This window comes from Amblyomma mixtum, chromosome 9, assembly GCF_055824585.1.
Source record: "Amblyomma mixtum isolate Tamu chromosome 9, ASM5582458v1, whole genome shotgun sequence".
NCBI classification, from domain to species: domain Eukaryota; kingdom Metazoa; phylum Arthropoda; class Arachnida; order Ixodida; family Ixodidae; genus Amblyomma; species Amblyomma mixtum.
The window spans coordinates 94,528,341-94,540,380 of record NC_143020.1 but is presented as its reverse complement, the minus strand read 5'-3'; positions in this window follow the sequence as shown (position 1 = coordinate 94,540,380).

Here is a 12,040-nt window from a genome sequence, read left to right as displayed (position 1 = left end):
GCTTTATTAAATCCGCTCTCGCCCAATTCCAACCAATCCCGCTGCAATGGCACTGTAGGTACAAGTAGGTGGAGCCCAGTGCTCGCCAGAGCCCGACTCTAGAGGCGCCAGTAAGTCCACTGCTTAGGTAGACAGTCGGGGGTCTAAGAAGTCGCCGACCTCGCTGTCCCCCACCCCCACTTGACAGCTCATCTCTTTTAAATGGGAAACGGTCGCCGACCCCTTGGTCCCCGTTTCCCGCGGCTTTGGACAGCGTCCGAAGCGCGCGACGTGTTGTCTCCATTCTCGACCCCTCCAGACTTCCGACGGCACGGTAGGGGGGAAATTACCTACTGGCGCCTACGGCGCCAGTAGGTAACAGTAGTCCTGCCTAATATGTGTTAAAAAAGCATGCAGCAAAGTAGAAGCAACCAGAGACCTCTTGCTTTGAAGTGCAACATAAGCATAAATCATAGCAACAAATGATGAGTAAATAAGCTTGAAGTAACCATACCCAGCAATTCTGGACAAAAGCCTTTTTCAACGGGTAAGGGCTTATTAAGGAAATTTTTTCATATATTGTAAGATTTCACTATAATAATTAATATACCCACAGTTCTCCCGTGAGCAGGTTTGCATTTTTTTTTTTTGCTATTAACGTTTTTGCTGTCGTCAGAACGTTTCCCCTTGGTTTTTTAATAGAGTCTCAACTGCGTGATGCGAGTGATGAAAAAACTTTAAAAGAAATATTTTGCTGCGCATCGTAAGAATGGACAATTATCTGTAATACTTCCATTACAGTAGCTCCAATATTCAAATTTTTTGTCCAAGAACGCATGACATGCTGAGCTAAATTAAGCAAGGCTCCGATCCCTTTGGCATCCCTCCAGGCGCAAGAGGGATACTAATATGTCTGCAATAAAAAATGCAAATAGATTGAAATATGTATTCTTAGCTGCGCTACGTGCTTCCATTCCCCTTTTCTCCTTTCATTCACTTGCTCTCAGGAGCGCCTTCTTCGAAGTCCACTGACTTTGGAAGTCCACATTACCCCAGACCGGGAACACCTCTTGGTCAGCAACTGTAAACGGATATATTTTCTCATTATTTAGAACGTAACTACGTCATCAGGAGTAGTGGGGTGATTGCTTTTTTTTTATTCCAGGGGATATTTTACCGCTATGGCTTATACTGCTACTGCTACTGCCATTACTACTTTTAGTTTTGCTTTGGCGCAAGCCTTTTTGTTTTCCTGTCTGCGCTACAATTCGCGCTGACAACATATCTATCGATTAATTGGTTGTTGGCTTGTTTTCTCACTCGATTGGTTGATTGATTGAATGTTGGTTTGCTTTCTCACTGAATTGATTGATTGATTGATTGATTGATTGATTGATTGATTGATTGATTGATTGAATGAATGAATGAATGAATGAATGAATGAATGAATGAATGAATGAATGAATGAATGACAGACTGATGTCTGAGTGGATTGATCAGATGACTGATAATTTATCGAATGAGCTGCCTATAATGCGCACCTAACACCAGCATTTTTTTTCCATTTCGCATCTGTCAAAACGCGGCGGCACCGCGGCCAGGTTCGAACCCACGGCCTATAGTGCTCGGTATACCGTAGCCACTAACTAAGCCACCAGCAGCCCACCCGAGCTCTCAGCTCATATCCCTTTCGTGAAAATCTCGATCCAACGAAAGTACTACTGCGCACCCATCCGCGACTACACGGGTTGTGTGACGCAGCAACTCCCCCCCCCCCCCCCTCGTTTTGATATATTTGTCGATGCTAGAAGCGTGTCCCACCAGGCATCGGGTCCAGGAGCACCGCCGCTGTGCCGAAGGAGGAAGGAAAGTGGGCCGGAGACGGGGAGTAGGGGAAGTGAAGGAAAAAACTGTATTTACATTTTTACATTATTTACATAGAGCGGGACTGAGAATGGCTCTCAGTGGAAGGGGAACGTCTTCGTCAACCGTAGTCGACTCGAGCTAGCAGGCCTCTCTCGGCCACACTCACGGCCGAGTTAAATACCGTTCGGTTTCCCCAGATCCCTGGCTGGGGAATAATGGTCGACGAGCACTGTCCAATCCGATGGACCGAAGGGGACGTTCTTGTTACCGCCCACGGCTGGGCAGGTGCGAGCTTTTCCACTCTCTCTCGCAGCTGGTTGATGAGAGGAGGAGATGCTGACCCATCCAGCGCTGCGGGATAGGAATCTCCCGAAGTCCTCCAGCAGGTGAATAAACTTGCTTCCCCGCCGAATGCCCAGAACGCGAGTCAGGGCCACAGAATTCTTCAATTATCCGCCAGCGTGACCGGCGCCGGCCCGTCGCCTCCTCTGTGGTCGCTCGAACAATACCTCCGGCATAGGAATTTCGCTGGGGTCATTGCCGACAATGGCACCTGGCATTCTTGCTACACTAATCCGCTGAGGCTCGGAGGGGCATTCCAAGCATCCCACTTCCCACCGCCGTCGCGGGGTTGTCGGCCTCGATGAATGTTCACGGTAGCTGCATGATCGGGCCCACGTGGTCCGAAGTGGACACAGGTGTGACGGGAACACACAAAGAGAGTTAAGGGGGGGGGGGGGGGGTAGAAACACAACAGCACGTCCGCCGCCCGAAGAGGTCTCGTAGTGGTTGCAGCCAACGCTGCTGCGTGCAGAGACCTGGAGTTGTGTCCGTTCGGCTTTTGGTCACAGCTGGGCCCAAAGGTTCTTGCTTCGTTGACAACTGTAACGGTCTCAACCAGCAAAGTCCAAAGCCCAACAAGCAGAAAGCGCCAAACCGACTTCAAGAACTGCCAAGCTGTTTTCGGTCAACAAAACCTCTTTAGAGAAAATGAGCGGTAGCGTGAAATTTACGTCCTCCTCCGAAAGTTGACATGTTTGACCAAACCAGAATACACAGAGCTTGATTAGCCAAAAGGGAAAAATTTCCTAAAATTTTGGGGGGGGTGCCGTAGCACGGTGTATGTCACAGAAAGCCACCGCCCGTGAGAGCACAAAGGGAAGGTGGAGCTGCTGAACACACATACAAAACAGACAAAAATGATTCCCGCTAAAGCAAAAAACAAAATACAAATTTGCATAGCGGAATAACGTCTGGGGAGTCAGGAAAGGGCATTACACGGGAAAGCTTCGGCTGAGGCCATCAGCGTTTCCATTACCTTGCACTTTACTGCAACGCATGTAAACTGAGTCCCGCAATGCCAAGCTCCAAAGTTTCGCTCTCATCCTTGTACAGGAGAGATATATGAGCAAAAGACAAAAAACAAGCATTAAACTCAATATGAGATTATGCGTCATATCTGCCCCTTGCGCGGCCGCGGTCCGACAGCTGCTTTAGCAGATGAGACATTGCATAATGCTAGGAATTTCAGCTTGCATTTCTGTACAGGCGAGTTAAATGAACAAAAGAAACAAGCAATAAACTGAACAGGATTATTCCTCGAAACCGTCCAGAAACAGCGTTACGATTAGAGGAATTTACTGGTTCCTATTCTTCAGCCGCCCTCTGCGCGGCCGCGGTCCGATAGCTACTCTAGCAGGTGCAAAATTACACAAGGCTAGGAACTTCCGCTTGGGACCCTGCACTGTTCTTCGTCCAAGTCTCGCGGTTCTGAAGTTTAGCTGACGCTCAGAAAGCAGAATGCGAGAAGGGAGCGAACGAGTGCGAATGCCGTGCCAGCGAATCTGCCTTTCTCGGATTGGGTTCGCGCGTTGCGTCCCCTTAGCTTGTGTTCCCTTCAAGCGGCGCGTGCGAACTCTTGAGCGCTGAGGTGCCAAATTGGGGCGGGTAACCGGTTGTCCGGTTTTCTGTGCAGCAGTCAACATGAGGCGCACTTTCCCCTTCATTAACATTCCCCGTTTGGCCACCTCTATACGCTGCCGCTCTGTGGAAACCCTCGCTGTTGGTTTGCGGGGCGCGTCACTAGCCATTGCGGAACCGTCACAGGTTAAGTCGTCGGCGTTCGCCTCTTTGTCCGTTTGTGATCCAGCCTGCTCTGGCTCACTACCGTGAGAGTTTATAAGGCCTTCAGGGCCACGTTTGCCCTCTTCACCCGCGTGCTCTGCTGGCGCTGCGAATCCTGGAACCTTCGAAATGGTAAGGACCTGCGCAGCATCATCTCCAAAACAAAGGCCTTTTTCTTTGGGCAGCATATCCAAGCGATTTGAGAAAATCGAGGGATACTGCAAAGGCAGGTTTTGGGAGACGGCTGCCTTGGTCAGACGTAGCTCGAGGGGGCTCTCGATCGCGACGCGGGCAGTAAGTTGGTCGTGTTCGATACCTTTCCTATCCTTATACTGGCGGTACAGCAGGCCAGAACGGAGCTGGAAAGGTATGTTCTTCCGTGACACACCTATGTCACTTTGGGGACTCAAGTTGCGTAGATATTGGTCTTTCTCTTGCTCAGCGGTGAACGTTTCTCTGTCCACACGAAGGAGTTCGAGAAAGCCATCCGAGTGGGGCAATGTTAGATTCTTTTTCAGTTCCTCACCTAGCCCCAGCTCATCACTTGCGCCTGCTTCGGAAGACTCACTATAGCCTGCACTACTGTCGGTACTCTTTACCCCTGTGCTAGTAGTGAGTAAGTCCTGGGCTGGCTCGTCATTAGGTAACGCGGAGCCGTCACAGTTTAAATCGCCGGCGTCCGTTTCATCGCCAGTCTTTACTAGAGATTGCTCGGGCTCGTCACCGCGAGAGTTTACAGGCTTCGGGCTTACAGGTTGAGGTTTGCCCTCTTCAACCACGTGCTCTGCTGGCGCCGCGACCTCACGAGCCTTCGAAATGGTAAGGACCTGCGCAGCGTTATCTCCAAAACAAAGGCCTTTTTCTTGGGGCAGCATATCCAAGCGATTAGAGAAAATCGAGGGATGCTGCTTAGGCAGGTTTTGGGAGACGGCTGCCCCGGTCAGACGCACCTCGAGCGGGCTCTCGATCGCGACGCTGGCAATGGGCAAAGACACGCTGGTTTCAGTGGAGCATAACTCATTTTCGGGTGTTTGGTCGCGAGCGGCTGTCCTTCCCTGATTGTTGAACTGATCATTATTTCGAGGTAGCGCTGAGGCGCATTCCTCGCTTACAATAGAACTTGCAGTTGCCGCTTTCAGCGCGCGACTGCTTTCCGGAGGACTACCTTTTTGCGCTGCGCCTACGTCTTTCTGGGTTGCAAGGGAAATCTCTGCGGCATCCCGCTTTTCAGCTAACGCTGCGCTCTTGCTTGCAGCGCCACAGTCGCTGTCAGGTGACTGACAACGACGCTCTGTGCCGCAGATGATCGCGTCAACTTCCCGACTGCCACTGTTCTGAGCAACTACAATGTGCGTAGCTGACCAAGCGAGGCTCTTTGGCTGGTCACTGACGCACTGACGGGAGCGCGGCCCGCTGCTATCACTTCGGCTTTTAGACTCGGTCTGTACGCGAATTCCGAAGTATCGAAAGAGGGCACTTTTGGCTTTGTCGTAGTTTCTGGCATCCTCATCGGACAGTCGCGCTAATACGGCGCTGACATCGCAAGGAAGGATGGCCAGCAACATCATTGACCATTCGCCCTGATCTAGCTCCTCCTCCGTACATATCTGTTCAAAATTCGCGAGGAAAGTTCTGAAGCTCTCGCCTCTCTGAAAAGTCCTCAACCGATCTCGGGCCCTTCGCCGTCTGAGAAATTGAGTCGTACGTATGAGCTCCTGCTGCTCTCGTTTACGTAGTTCCTCGAGCTCAGCGCGTCTCTTACGGCATTGCTCCTGCCATTCTTTTTCAACCCTCTCGACCTTCTTTTTAGCGGCTTCCTTGCGGTAAAGGCGTTCTTTTTCAATCCTGTCGGCCTCCTCCTTGCGTTCCCTTTCAACCCTGTCGGCCTCCTCCTTAGCGTTCCTGATTCCCTCCTGAATGACTTCCCAGGTCTCCAAAATTTTGTCTCCCTCCTTAGCACCACATTCCTCAATAGCCTCAATCAGCTGCGGCTTTCTGTGACTCTTCCTGGCCTCAATACCCAGCTTTTCACACAGCAACATCAACTCTGGCTTCTTTAGCTTGCTCAAATCCATGGCAACTTCCGAACGAGGACTTTCAAAAATAAGCTGCTACGTGAAATGCTTAAGCGAGCACGTGCAGAAAAACAATCTACAGGTAGTGATAAATTTCCAGAGTTATCAAGCCTGGCAGATTCTTAAAGAAAGTCAAGCGCTCACCACTGCTGAAGCCAGGACCAAGCGTGGAAGATCCCGCCGCTGCCAACCAGTTGATATATTTGTCGATGCTAGAAGCGTGTCCCACCAGGCATCGGGTCCAGGAGCACCGCCGCTGTGCCGAAGGAGGAAGGAAAGTGGGCCGGAGACGGGGAGTAGGGGAAGTGAAGGAAAAAACTGTATTTACATTTTTACATTATTTACATAGAGCGGGACTGAGAATGGCTCTCAGTGGAAGGGGAACGTCTTCGTCAACCGTAGTCGACTCGAGCTAGCAGGCCTCTCTCGGCCACACTCACGGCCGAGTTAAATACCGTTCGGTTTCCCCAGATCCCTGGCTGGGGAATAATGGTCGACGAGCACTGTCCAATCCGATGGACCGAAGGGGACGTTCTTGTTACCGCCCACGGCTGGGCAGGTGCGAGCTTTTCCACTCTCTCTCGCAGCTGGTTGATGAGAGGAGGAGATGCTGACCCATCCAGCGCTGCGGGATAGGAATCTCCCGAAGTCCTCCAGCAGGTGAATAAACTTGCTTCCCCGCCGAATGCCCAGAACGCGAGTCAGGGCCACAGAATTCTTCAATTATCCGCCAGCGTGACCGGCGCCGGCCCGTCGCCTCCTCTGTGGTCGCTCGAACAATACCTCCGGCATAGGAATTTCGCTGGGGTCATTGCCGACAATGGCACCTGGCATTCTTGCTACACTAATCCGCTGAGGCTCGGAGGGGCATTCCAAGCATCCCACTTCCCACCGCCGTCGCGGGGTTGTCGGCCTCGATGAATGTTCACGGTAGCTGCATGATCGGGCCCACGTGGTCCGAAGTGGACACAGGTGTGACGGGAACACACAAAGAGAGTTAAGGGGGGGGGGGGGGGGGTAGAAACACAACAGTTTGTACACGCTCATTTACGTGCACGCGAAAACTACGCTTTGGAATTGTGCGTACAGAACGTATAAAACGAGGATGCCCTCTACTTTAACCTCGGCCTCGTACTCCTTCAGCTCAAACTTGGCGCGCAAAATCGTTTCGATTCGCGCATAATACCACTCACGTTTCTATAGCGCGAAATGTATCCGGTGGCCATTGGACACGCCTCCGTGCCGTCCCACTGCACTGGTAAGCCAGTACGATGATAACGAGAGAAAACGAAAGAGATAGAGCGAGAGAAAGAAGCCGAGAGAAGAAAGAGCGGTGCGCATGGTTCTCGGCCGCACACCCCTTTTCCGACGAGACTCACGACTTGCCGGTGAACCTGGAAGCAAAGAAGACAGTGGGGAAGGTGCCAGCGCTTTACCGCGATGTTATGGGCCACGGTCAGCGGTGAAACCGCAGTGAAATGGGAGGACGCTTGCTCATTCGACCCTTCAACCATATAATAGCGAGCCCCTGCTTATAGCACACCCACTTTCGTGACTCGAAGGCCCAACTGATTACTGCTGCCGGCCGAGGGTTGTTGAGCGCGTGAACACGTCGTTTCGCTCGCGATTCGGTGAACTTCTTCGCTCGTTCCGGCGAGAAAAGAAAAAGAAAGGTATTCTTTTTTTTCTGGAAGGGAGGGTTTAGGCGCTCTTTTTCCGTCATCCGTCTTCATTCGAGGAACGCATTTACCGGGAAATGCAGGAACAAGGCCCGCTGCTTGTTTCGAGCGGCTACTCTTGTTGAGGACGGTGGAGGTAGACGATGTGTTGTGCCACAGTGAAACGTGGGTTCGATGTAGAACAACCTTCGCTGACGCGTGTTCGACACCTGACGGGTCGGCATGATGTACGATTGTTGCTTTATTAAGGATGGCGGGCTTTGAACGTCTCTGTTTAATGTTGTAGTTTTATTTTCTGTTCTACTTCAATGCTAGCCATTAACGTTATGCACCAATTTTGATTTTTGCTACCGGTCTGGTGTACACTGCTTTGCAAGGGTTACCTGAATCCCGCCAAGCTCTCTGACTACCGCGTAACCTGCCAAAATTTCAAGTAAATAAAGCTAAGATAAACTGCATTTAAGTAATAAATTTAATGCGCTTTTCTTTTTTTTTTTTGTCCTTGGTTAAGTTGGGTACTGTGGCGTCCTGTGTGCAAGGTGGGCCTGGGAGTTTATTGCTGTAGAGCTTACAATAGTAGAACTGCAAGAAGTGAACTATAACTTCGGCGCGCAGTACGATTCGCAGCAGCCGGCCAATACCGCTAAAGGCACGCTTGCGGTACACGTACTCCAAACGGAAGGGAGTAAACAGGGCATTGGTTTCATTTGGTCTCGGTTGTTGAATATAGGCAGTTACTTGAGAAATACGATACGGCGTTTATCTTTTACCGTTTTTTTTTTTTTTGGCTGAAAAGAAATCTTTACCGACTCATGGCGATAGATGTCTAGATAGATGTTCTTGTTTGGACGCATCATTAAGGCCCAGCGATTCCCACTTGGAATAGTAGGATCTTTGTTCTTCGCCGCTGTTCCGAATTATAAAGTTCTTTCTAAAGCAAAAATCTGTAACCGCATACCGCTTCTTTCGGCATCACTTCGTTGACAGATTGAGGAAAAGAGCTTCAAGTCGGATGAATTATTGAGCCGGCAATCATAGGGAGAGCACAATACATAGGTTGCACGTGTCGTCACTTCCGCCCCCATCAAGCGCTTGCGGCCATGCTGCCGAACCATTCGGCCGTCCCCGCCCGTCCGCCCTGCGATGCCGGACCGCTCCTCGGCTTTCGAATGCGATGCCTACTCCGCAGAGGAGTGAACCGTTCAGTGAAGGCTACTGGTCTGAATTTATTCGATCGGCGCGTGTAGCTACGCAGACGAAGTGAAAATTATTGACGATACAGATCCGTACACGCTGCGACCGGGAGTCGACGCGACGATGGGCGTTGATGTGTTCCTCGAAGTGGCCCACGGGGGATATCGTGTACTCCTTCCAGCTTTGTGAAGTTGGAAGAAATGAAAGCCTTCGAATCAATGGGACCACACAATGATTTCTACAGCAGGTGGGTGAGAAGCCTGTCTGCGATGCGCAAGCAACGAGACGAAAAGCTCGGCCGCGGCACGCCGCTTTCTCTGCCGTCATTGCTCGCTGCGGTCGCAGCGATCCGAAAACGATTGCCTATTCCTGTAGCTAGGATGCAGCGACACGGGACCCAGTCTGGGTTTGTGTTTTCAGACAAATTAGATGGCGTCAATCAAAACAGCAACATTCAAGAGTGCAGCCACTGCTTCCCACGTTTTCGTTGAAAGGGGGTTTCTGCAGAAATGGTGCAAGGCGTGGTGTTCACAGCGGGCGACACAAAACGGCGAGCAGCGCAGAAGACGGCCAGTCCAACCCAAGCGATCTCGTGCAGAGCGGCGGCACTTCGTCTTTCAGCGACGCTTCGTCGTCGTTGGCGCTACGGCAGCGATCGGCCTAGGCGGTATCAGGCGCGCCCGTCGTGGTTCGCTACATCGTAAACATTAAGTTGACGACACAAGCCTCTTACCTGTCACAAAGTGCACTCCGAACACAATTAAATTTGGGTTGTCGGGGTCCAAATCATCGCGCTTAATGCGAGCCAGCCACAGCTCGCGCAGATTCCTACTGTGTCATGGAGCGCTCGCACTTGCATGCCTGCGATTATCTTGCGAATGCAGATGAAGTTCGTGTTAATCGGCTTCTTGTTTCGCCTGGAGCTGCCGCTACAGTCATAGCAGCCAAGGGTGGCACACAAAACCATACCGAATCTACGGATGGACGAGAACCGACACGTTGCGAGCTAACACAGGCAGCGGAAAGCTAGAGGCGGCCTGGCAGTGGTTCGGCAGCATGGCCGACTCGCGACCGACTGCCACCGGATGTGACGTCGGTGCAAGCTATGTATAGGAGACGAAATCATACTTGTCATATCTATCGGTCGCTTTCGCAAGAACCGGTTGACGAAAGTGATGAATCGGTTTTCCAATAGCGTTCACGACTGTATGGGATGAGCGGGAGATATGGGAAATAACGGCCCGCAGGAGAAGATTCGCATTGACATGCATCATCAGATCAGCCCAGTATTGAGCTTATAGTTAAAAGTCCATAAAGCACATCCTCCTTCCCAGACTAAGCCGTCTCCGGTACTCTGTCTCCCTCAATTCGAAAAGCTACATTCTCTGTGATCCTCCCTCTCAAAGCGGCACGGGGACTTGAAGTTCAGCTATTCGGACAACCTGGCTTCTCTCTCACGCTCCTGGCGACACACATACGAGGTGTCAACCTGTCGCAGCAGCAGCCGCTCTCCTCCCACATCTATCCCTCCACCTCCAACTTCTGTACCTGTTACACAAAGCCGCCGCAATCAAAGATCTGCGCCCCACATGAGGACATCGCTGTCTTCGAAACACTTCCAATCGGTGCGGATAGATCACACACCAGCAACGAAAAGAACAATCATTGCGGGCCTAGATGCTAGGAAAGGAGGGGCGAACGCGGCGAACGTCTGGCAACGCTGCTTCAAGGTACGAGTTAGAGGGAGGGGGGGGGGGGGGGAGGATTGGGGTGACAGAAAAAGAGCGAGAGCATAGCGCCAAAGCAGCCGCGGAAGCCATGCCACCCGAGTCCCATCTCTTCTGCATAGTGCGACGGACAGGTATACAGAGGTACACACAGGAAGCCGACGCCCGACGTCGCTCCCTCTGACTGGAGAGCAAGAAGTTTTTTCGGTCTTCCTTCCCAAGGGTGTTTCGCCGCAGAATTGGGAAAGGAGGAAGGAGAGAGCGGTGGGGGGGGGGGCTTCGGGAAGGTGGTCGGTTGACTGAGGTGGCGGTGGGGGCGGCATTCCACCTCCGGGCTCGGCTGTGCCGGGCCAGACGGTGGGAACGGCTCTCCACATCCACAGGCGGTGGGTCTAGGAATGCGCCTTGTCTAGCTTGCGCCGCCGCCGCCGCTGCAGCAAGCGATGCCGCAAGTTGAGCCAGCCCGTCGAGCGGCACGTTCTACGTTCGCCGGGAGAGCAAGTAGAGAGGGCAAGCTCGCAGTCTTGGCGCTTATATGCCGGCCGCTATCGGTGGAGATGGGCCATCGGCTCCCTGGCATTCGACGACTGCTGGGTGGGTCGGTGGCGCCTGCGTTCCTCCAATAGACCTCTCCCTCGAGTAAACAACGTGACGTCACGGAACGCACGTGCAGCGACTGCAGCGCTCTCCTTCCTAGCGGCGATGGGCAAAACGCTCCCTCTTCGGCTGGCATCGAACGCTCTCGTACGTGCCTGTCAGAGTACGGCTGTCAGAGTACGCGAAGTGACTGCCTGAAATCGACCGGCAGCGATATGTTGAAAAGTTGAAAGTCGACGGGAAACACTACCCTGACCCCTTCGTTTTGAAGGACTGGAGAAAAGACCCGAAATTGCGTCCAGACGTGCGTTTTGGCGACATATACGTTTATCTCGTTCAGACGCCCGGCCCTTACACTACTGAGAGCATGCAGTGCTACCGTTCGCTGAAGGCGTACGTTCTTGCAGCGGAAGGGCACGTGCGCCAAGTTTTGGCAGCCGACTTTGGTTTAGAGTGCTGCTTTTTAAAAGCAAAAGTGACCCCGCCGCAGAGGACCACCGGCGAGCCGTACGAAGCGTGGACGCTTTTGCGAGAAGAAGGCAGCTCACTGCACATGCATCGCCGGGTTAGTTCAAGTGTTCGGCGGGATGTCGAACAACAGCGTTTTAACGCGCTACCTTGATCAGCAGAAAGATAATTGCATGCGGTAGATTCGAAATGCATTACACGCTAACCGTCACGTCAGAATACTGTTCACGTGTGAAGTCAGCGTACAATAATGCAGTGCGTAGGATGTAATATATTTTGATTGTGTTAGTGCATGCGAGGTCTTATATTTTGATTGTGTTATCCGGTTCTG